A 9,145-nucleotide genomic window follows, 5' to 3' on the forward strand; every position below is an offset into this window, starting at 1 on the left:
TTCAAAATGATCAGTAGTTTATCCAGTCTCCAACTGATGGGCAAATGGGCTGTTTCCAAGTTTTAACTATTACAAACTGTGCTGCTATAAACATGGGTGTGCATATATCACTCTTTTAATTCTTTTGGAAAGATACCCAGAAGAGGGATGGCTGGGTAAAATGGAACCTCTAATCCCAGCTCTTTGAGGCATCTCCATATTGGTTTCCACGGAGGTTGCACCAGTCTGCACTCCCACCAACCATGGAGAAGTGTTCCTTTCTCCCCACAACCCCTCCAACATTTGTTATTGGTTGATTTCTTGATAGCAGCCATTCTTTGTGGGGTGAGGTAGAATCTCTGTGTTGTTTTCATCTGCATCTCTCGAATGACCAGTGATGTGGAACATTTTAAAATATATTTCCTTACTGCTTTTATTTCTTTGTCTGAGAAATATCTGTTCATTTTAGATGCCCATTTTTGAACCAGGTCCTTATATTTGAGGAGGCTAATTGTTTTGAGTTCTTTATATATTCTAGATAGGTTTTTCTATCAAATGGAATACTACTCAGCCATAAAGGAAGTGGGAAGGGTAATAAGGGAAAGGAAAAAAAAATAGGAGAAAATGAAAAAATGGAAATAATGTTTGTAAATGGGGAGGGGAGGAGGGGGTGAGGGGAGGGCAGGGACAAAGGGAAAAATGAGAACCAAGACCTGTCATGTAAAGGTGCAAGATCCCAGTAATGAATGTAACTGTTCTGTATACCTAAAATGTACCAATAAACTCAATGAAGAAAAAAAAAAAGATCAGTTGTGGGCTGGGGATTTAGCTTAGTGGTTCCAATGCCTGCCTCACAAGCACAAGGACCCTAGTTCGATCCCCAGTACCAAAAACAAAAAACAAAAAACATCAGTTGTATAGCTTTCGATCTATCTATAGAATTATGTAGCTATCACTGCAGTTATTTAAGAACATTCATCACCACATCAAAGCGTCAGTGACTTCTTTCCTCTTAACTGTCCTTGCACCCTTGCAGTTATTATGAGTATACTTCGATTCTATAGATTTGTCTTTTCTGGACACTGAATGTGTCAAAATTTGACAACATTTTAGCTTTTGTTAGTGGTCTCTTTTAAGGTTCATCCCTGTTATAGTTTGTATTAGTATTTTATTTCTTTGACCTGTCAAATAATATTCCATATCCTATGGATATGTTGCATTTTATTTATACATCATCAGTTGGTGGACATTTGAGATGTTTCCTGTTGGGATTATTCTGAATACGGTTGGTATGACTGTTTGTTGACAAGTTTTTGCAGGGACATCTTGTTTCTTTTATGGTGGCGATATAGCTAAGAGTGGAATTGCTGAGTCATATAGTAATTCTATGTTTAACATTTTGAGGAGCTGCCAGACTGTTTTCCAAAGAGACTGCACCATTTTACATTCCCACCAGCAGTGAATGAGGTTTCTAATTTTTCCACATCCTTGCCAACACTTGCTGTTACTTGACTGCTTTGTTTATACCCATCCCAGTGGATATGAAATGACCCCTGGTGTAGACTGAAATCATCTTTCCCCCTTTCCTGTGCCCCCACTTCATGCCTCATCATTCACAGTAAAATTAGAAACCCTTACTACAGCTTTAATGTCTTGTGTTGTAATTTGCTTCCTCTCTTTGAGAAACCTAACTCTCTTGCCTTGTTTTTTGGCACTTCCTCTATTGCTTGGGTTATTTAACCTGGCTGGCCTCAAAGCTTGTGCAGTTATTGGTCCTTCAGAAATAAGTCTAAGATGTGCTTCCTCCAAACAGTCACATAACTTGTTCCTTCACCTCGTTTGGGCTTGTGAATTCCACAGCTTACAAAAAGAAGTAATGAGGAAGAATTTTCAACAGATAGGTTCCCCAAACTGCATGAATTTGGTAACCTGCATCTCTTTCTGATCAGGTCTATGCTGCTTAAAGCTTTGGCAGAAATTATTACTGACATAAAAAAAAAAGCAGGAGATGGTGGTGCATACATGTAATTCCAGCACTTGGGAGGCTGAGGCAGAAGGGTCACAGCAAGTTCAAGCCAAACATGGGCTATGTAGTGAGTTCAAGGACGGTCTGAATTCCATAGTGAGACCCTAGGAAAAAAATTTTGCTTTGGATTTTTTAGTTCTTTTAGGATGAAGGGAAGTGGGGTGCAGTGGAAATGGCATTAAGAAAATTTTCAGAGGAGAGTTAATGATGATAATTTGTTGTCATTTGTTCCTTACACCCAAAGGAGATGTCTTATTGCTATCTGGAATAACAAAAGATAATGACATTTTAGGTGCATATATGTGTGGGGGTGTCCATCAGACAATGCAATTTCTGTCTTGACACTCATTTTTTGGTATGACTCTTAGTAAATCACCTAAGCTTCCTGAGCATAAGAATTTTCCTATCTGTAAAACGAGTTGGACTGCATCCTTGAGCTCCCCCTAATCATGACATGCTATATTCTGTCATACTTTTCATTTAATGAGATATTAATGCTGGCTTGGCTTTAAGACTTGGGGGCCTGGGAAACTGGTAGCTATCAGCCCCGCCCCCCCAAAAAACAAAAAACAAACAAAAAACCCTGCAAATTCAATTTGAACATAGTAGAGCTTGATATATTTTTGTATCTGAACTTCAAAAGACCAAGCTTTGAGTTGGCAATATGGGGGATTCAGTTACTATTTTTGACAAGTAGTTGGACTTATAGAATGATACATTGCATCTGGCAGCATTACTGATGAATCAGTGGACAAGGACAGAGTTAAGAATTCCAAAATAGTTGAAGGGCCTTAAAAGATTGATCTTAATGAGGACACTAGATTCTTTTAAGAACCAGTGTTTGTCTTGAAAAACTGTCATTGTGCAGAAAGTGCTACTCAGTGCCAGCAGATGTAGGTGATATGCGGAGAGAAGGTAGGAGGAAGAAGAGAGCTTTGAGAATGACAAGGGCTCAGCTGGACTAGGCGAGAGGACTGCTACTGTCACTTCTAAGAGATCAATTTATTTCTTACTAGGGTGTGCTTATTGAGAGGGAAAGCAAGTGTTCATGAAATTGTAACGATGGGAAAGGTTGGGGGTGGTGTGTCTTTATCATGCTTGTAGAATGAAAAGGTTTGTCCCTGTAAAACAAAATGCCTATAACGACATGTAAAGTTCAGAGCTAATTTGCACTAATGTGATGACATGGTCTAAAATTGGCTTTTTCTTTGATAGCCTCGCCCTGTGTAATTGACATGCCCCGGGGCCACCTCAATCCAGAGGTTGCTTGCTGGTCCAGTTAGGAATGCCTGGGGCTGGAGCTCCTGCAAAGCCAGAGAAGCCAAGGCCATTGGAGAATGTGGGAGCACTGTCTGGATCTTCTGCCTCAACAGCTCAGTGTCTCCTTCTGGTACTATGCGGTCCTCGGACTTCTCTATGCAAGAGTCTCTGGGGCTGCCTTTGCTTGTGATTTGCCATACATGGTTCTGAGCATGACATTAACCTGTGGATACAAGAAAGGAACTTTTAGTTTAGAAGTGGCCTGTATTCTTCATGTTGCGTATCGACATTAATTAGTATTGATTTCCTGGTTGGGAGGGATTTTTTTCTTTTTTAATCTAAGCTCAACAGTAAAAGAGTACCTGTTTTCATTAGCAACATCTCCCCTGAGACAGAAGGGTAACCACATAGCTGCAGATCATGTGTTTACAATATCTAAACAAGTCCTCATTTTAGAGAAAAAATTGAGGCTACAAGAGGAAAAGTAAGTAGCCAAGGTCACCCAGGAAAATCCAAATCTTCCTCCTTGGATGTCAATGTATCTTGCATCTTGCCAAGCCGGGAGCTTCTTTCATAAAGGATGTTCACAAAGTGTTCAGGAAGACACGAAGGTGAGAGTGATGGGGTATGTGACAGCACGTAAACACCCTGCTCTGAACAGTATTGCCAACTTTGCTTTTGTTTTTGGTTTAACAGGGCCCAAAATAGTACATGTCTGCTTGCATTGTCTGTGAAAGCCACAATACTATGTAGGCCACAGAAACACTGCTCTTTGAGCAATTAACCTTTTAAAAGAAAAGTTCATTATTCTATGGAGACACATGAAGTGTGTACATTTCTTTCAGATATTAGCCTCATAACATATAATATGGGGCCTTTAAAATTCTCAGTATCTGCTTTTCTCCTAAAGGTGAAGTTGCTAACTTAGGGTTTCATTTTAGTATAAAAGTATGTCTAATGGGCTCTTTAATGGGTGTTGATTCCCCTTCATGCTCCAGCTTCTGAGAGTGTAGGCTGCTGCTCAGAAACTGTCTTCGGTGGAAGGAAGTGGTCTTGCCTTCTTCAGGGGCAGTCTGCAACTAGAAACTGTCCACGCAAGGGTTCAACAGTACCTCTGAAAAGCCATCTTGGTTTTAGTTTTTCCGGTGAGGACAACTAAGGTTTCTGTTTTAATGCATCAGTTAAACTTTTCCCTAAACTTAGTCCTGCTTCCTTCACCTTCTTATAGGTGTTCTTCCTCAGAGCACATCCAGGTAAGCATCCTATATGCATATTATCTTCAGAATACAGAAATGTTACCAGCTATCTGGGCATTCCTTAGTCCAGTCAAGTGATGCCTAAAATTAATCACAAATCTACCAATATTATCAACTTGGTAAATCTCTAAATAAAGATGATAACAAGGTTATAATTCTGCTAGCATGATGAAATTATCTTGTATTCTATTGTAAACACACTAATCCTTTCCCCAGAAGACAAAATCATTGAGTGATCTTTACTTTTCTTCTAATATTCTATAATTTAAATATTATAACTTAAAATTAATAATATTTAAAAACTGATATAAAATTATTTTATCTTATGTTACATAATAAGGGAATAAGAAAAGAAAAAGTAAATATATATATATATATTTTGTTATATCCATCGTACCCATAACAAATTAAGGAAATATTTGTGACAATTATGTTTCTAATTTCTGGTCATAGTTGATATTTCAACTATTTTCTACTATTCATTCTGTATTGTGCTTATCTTGAGCAAACATCTCAGCTGCTAATGGGTTCTGAACCTAGTTTACATTGAGAGGATATGCAAATTTCCATTGCTGATGGATCTGGGCCTTGAGTAGTCTTGCCTGGATTGGGCCATTGTTCTTCATTGATTTTAATATCAGGGAATGGTAATGTTAAGGATGGTTAAAATATATTCTGTATTCTAGACATATTCTTTCTTACCTCCATTGTGGAGTAATAGTGCAATTTCCCCTTGGTAGTTAGAATCAATCACCACAGACCATAAGTCCCTTTTTTTGTTTGTTGATTCAGAGACAAGAAGCTTAAACTAGCTGGGCAGACTTAACTTTCAGTTCAGTATAATCAATATATGTCTTCTGGTGGAGGCTCTTCTTGTGCAACCAAGATCCCTAGATCAGCAGAGCAAAACATTATGGAGACAAGAAGAAAGAATTTTGCTAGTGGGTCACTAGGAGTAATGGTGTGTGATACCTCCCTAACTCTACCCATTGATTTCTGGACCAGTGAATCCCGGCTTTGGGAGAAATAGCATCACATAATGGTTGCTGATTTAGTAAATATATAGCCTTCTGTAGAACTTTACACAAATTCTTCAAGGTATTGTGACCTGGCTGGCACTATACCAGGGTCTTTTTTTTTTTTTGGTACCAGGGATTGAACTCGGGTCCTTGCGCTTGCAAGGCAGGCCACCGAACTGCTGAGCTAAATCCCCAGCCCACTATACCTGGGTCTTCAAAGAGCTGCTTCACTGTTCTATCAAGTCAGCTGCTTTAGGATTTGGGGAAACAAGATAAGACCAATGTACACCATCAGTTTGCATCCATTACCACATTTACTTAGCTGTAAAGTGAGTTCCTGGCTCCGAGGCGACATTGGAATACTATGATGCTGGGTAAGGCCTTATTTACATCTAAAGTTGGTAGTTTGGGCAGAGGCATTGCATTCAGGAAGGAAAATTCATATCTAAAGTAAATATTTCTTATAGAAAGTGCAAAATACTGCCTCTCTCATGATGGAAGTCGTCCATTCTAATTAACCTGCACCATATAGTTGACTAATCACCCCAGGGAATGGTGTCATATCAATGTTTCAGTTTTGGACTTTGCTGTTGATGAAGTAGGCACTTGGTGTCCATAGACAGTTCAGCCTTGGAAAATAGAAATCCATGACCATGTATAATGTCCATCCCTGCTACCATGCTCCCTTATTCAAGAGCCAATTGGATGACAAGAATAGGTATGGAAGAGGCTGATTGCTACCTTATCCACTTAATTATTACAATCATTCTTTGCTGAGGTCATCTTTTGATGAATATTCACAAGGGATACAAATATCTTCTTATTTTATTTCAGCTACAGTGATCTAGCCATATAAATCCTCTCTGAATTTCTTTGTCACCAGTTTTTTAATCAGGTTCTTCTTGATGATCACCCAGCCAAACCATTGACTAAGATACATACATTGTATTTAATTACATGTCTGGCCATTTCTCCTACTTAGAGTGTACAGTCGTATGTGTCACCCACAGTTCTGCTAGCTAGGAGTATTTCCTTTGCCCACCTTTCAGGGATGTTCCAGAGAGGAGGCACTTTAGTGATCTGGCTGTCCTGTGTAGGGCTTGAATAACATTCAGAACAATATGGGAAATAAAGAGTCTTTTCTTCTTTTGTCAGGTAACCATAGCCTCCTCCTCCATGAGTCCATAGGTGTAGGCTGGGAGAAAGAAAGCAGCATAGTGGCAGTGGAGACTATGGACTGCTTCTTCATATAACTTATTTGTGCCTCCATTCTTTTGGGGCTCTTGATCATAACCATACTACTTCCACTTAATTATGGAGTGTTGCTGGGCCCAATATTTTAGCTGGGTAGACCCAAGATTGATGATCATTATATAATTCACCAGTCTGATTCCTACAAAAACTGGATGAATTCTAGTAGTCGGCAATGTTCTGCCATAGAATCAAGCACACAGTTACTCTAATTTCATTTGCTCTGCTCGATATGGTATTATTGCTAGTGTGGATTAAAATGATTTCAAATATGTAGATGCAGGTGTGGTGATGGATCTAGTGAGTGGGTTTTCCCCATCCCCATCAATAACACATATCAGAAATAATTCATATTTATGTGGAACGGACTTTGTTGCCCACTGTCATCATATGGTTTTAAGGACCATATGGATCAGATAGGCAAAAAGCAGCAATTAAGTGGAGGCTTTGGTAGATTATATGTACTCCAAAAGGTAAGAGATAAACTCTGTGAAGATAATTTACTACACTGATGAAATATTTATATATCAGGCTGTCTGGATCACACTGAGACATCACCTCTGAAAAAGAGAGCAAATTATTTCATTTCTCCCATCCTATCACTAAGAAAGAAGAGCAGTGTTTAATAGGCTGGTTTGGATTTTGGGGTAGTGTATTCTATACTTGGCAATACTGTTTCAATCCATTTACTATGCCACATGGTCAACTGCCAGTTTTGAGTGGGGACAAGACCAAGAAAGAACTCTGGCAGATCTAGTCTGTAGTGTGAGCAGCCCCACCACTGGAGCCATAGACCTAGCAAGCCTATGATACTACAAGTCTCTATGGTAGGAACGACTATGTGGGTTTATGGGAGGCTCCAGTGGAATTAGAATGTACACCCTTGGGGTTCTAGAATAAGGCCAAGACAGCCACAATAGAGTATATAGCTTTCAAAAAGTGGCTATTTGTCCCTGGGAAGACAGAACATCCAACCTATTACCATCAAACAGGCTCATGGCCAGAGCTGCCCACCATGAGCTAGGCTTTATGAATATTGTGATGGTTAATCTTGACTTTCAACTTGACTGGTGTTGGGAGCAATTCTACATAATGTTTGGGGAAAATTGTTTCACAATTAAATTTTGATTAGGCCTTTTTTCATACCTACAGGCCAGCTATGGTATGTTGACACATAACTCCATTTCACTATGGTCACAGCTAAAATCTCAATGGTCTGGTGATTCTGTGCTACTCCAGGACAGGATTACATAAGTTGAAGACATCCTGGGGAGAAACAAAATCTTCATCTACAGATGTGTAAATATGGAATAGTTTCTCTCGTGTGAAAAACTAAAAGTGTAAATAAGGATAAAAATGTACAATTGATATTGTGTATTAGGAAGAAAAGATCTAAAGGAGTAGAGGAAGTGGGAGGGGTAGGGGAAAGGGAAAAAGGGAAAAGAAAAAAATATGTGAAAAGGAAAAACATAGAAACAATGTTGTTGTAAACAGGGAATGGTGGAGGGAGTGAAGGGAGGGCTGGGAAATGGAGAAAAATAAGAACGAAGATAAATCATGTAAAGGTACAAGATCCTAATGGTGACTGTAACTGTATTGTATACCTAAAGTACCAAAAAACTTAATAAAGATTTAAAAAAGAGAAGTTCCTTATTGTTCTAGGAATACCACTGCTCTCTGACCCATTCGTGACTCCTGATATATGGAATAAAGGTGTGGTAACCTCAGGGTATTTTGTCTTTGATGCCCAGAGCAACATTGATTTGTCTCAAAGCTCAGGCTCAAAGCTTATCTCAATTTCATTTTCTGTCTTAATTCATTAATTTACCTTGTGCTTACCTTGTGGCTCGCAGGAGACTAGGACTCACTGCAGGAGTTCTAATAATGTCCTTTTCCCCTGCTCTCTGCAGACTGGATTGAGAAGAGCCAAGGAAATTAGTAAGACAGACTTCTGAGTGTATCTGTGAAGATGGGCATGTGAGGACACAAACTGGGGAAAGACCTGCCCTGAATGCGGTGGCAACATCTGATAATCTGGAGGCCCAGATAGAATAAAAGTGGATGAAGGAGAAAACTCACTAATACAGACTCTCTTTCTGCCTTCTGACTGCCATAAGGTGAGCAAATTTCCTCTGTAGCACCCTTCCTTGCCACAGAGTTAGATCAATAGAGCTGGCCTACCATCAACCAAAACCTCTGAAACCATGAGCCAACATAAACCTTTTGGTACTATACTTTGTTTTGTTCAGGTATTTTGTTACTGTGATGGAAAGCTGACATAATTGGGTAGACCTATCATCAGTCCACCATCACAATCATCATCGCCATTGTCATCATTATGATCTGTTAACAAC

At 39.3% G+C, this 9,145-nt stretch overlaps 1 long non-coding RNA gene across 1 annotated transcript; it reads right to left on the reverse strand.

The window, feature by feature from the left end:
• Window positions 1-2,629: 2,629 nt before the first annotated feature.
• On the reverse strand, window positions 2,630-8,939 carry LOC104877228. Its single transcript, XR_784544.2, has 3 exons — window positions 8,871-8,939; window positions 8,631-8,702; window positions 2,630-3,488 (listed from the first exon to the last, which is right to left on the reverse strand). It is a non-coding gene; the product is annotated as an uncharacterized LOC104877228 (long non-coding RNA).
• Window positions 8,940-9,145: the final 206 nt, after the last annotated feature.

The sequence above is a fragment of the Fukomys damarensis genome, unplaced genomic scaffold (genome assembly GCF_012274545.1).
Source record: "Fukomys damarensis isolate Sample0158 unplaced genomic scaffold, DMR_v1.0_HiC HiC_scaffold_20, whole genome shotgun sequence".
Taxonomy (NCBI): Eukaryota; Metazoa; Chordata; class Mammalia; order Rodentia; family Bathyergidae; genus Fukomys; species Fukomys damarensis.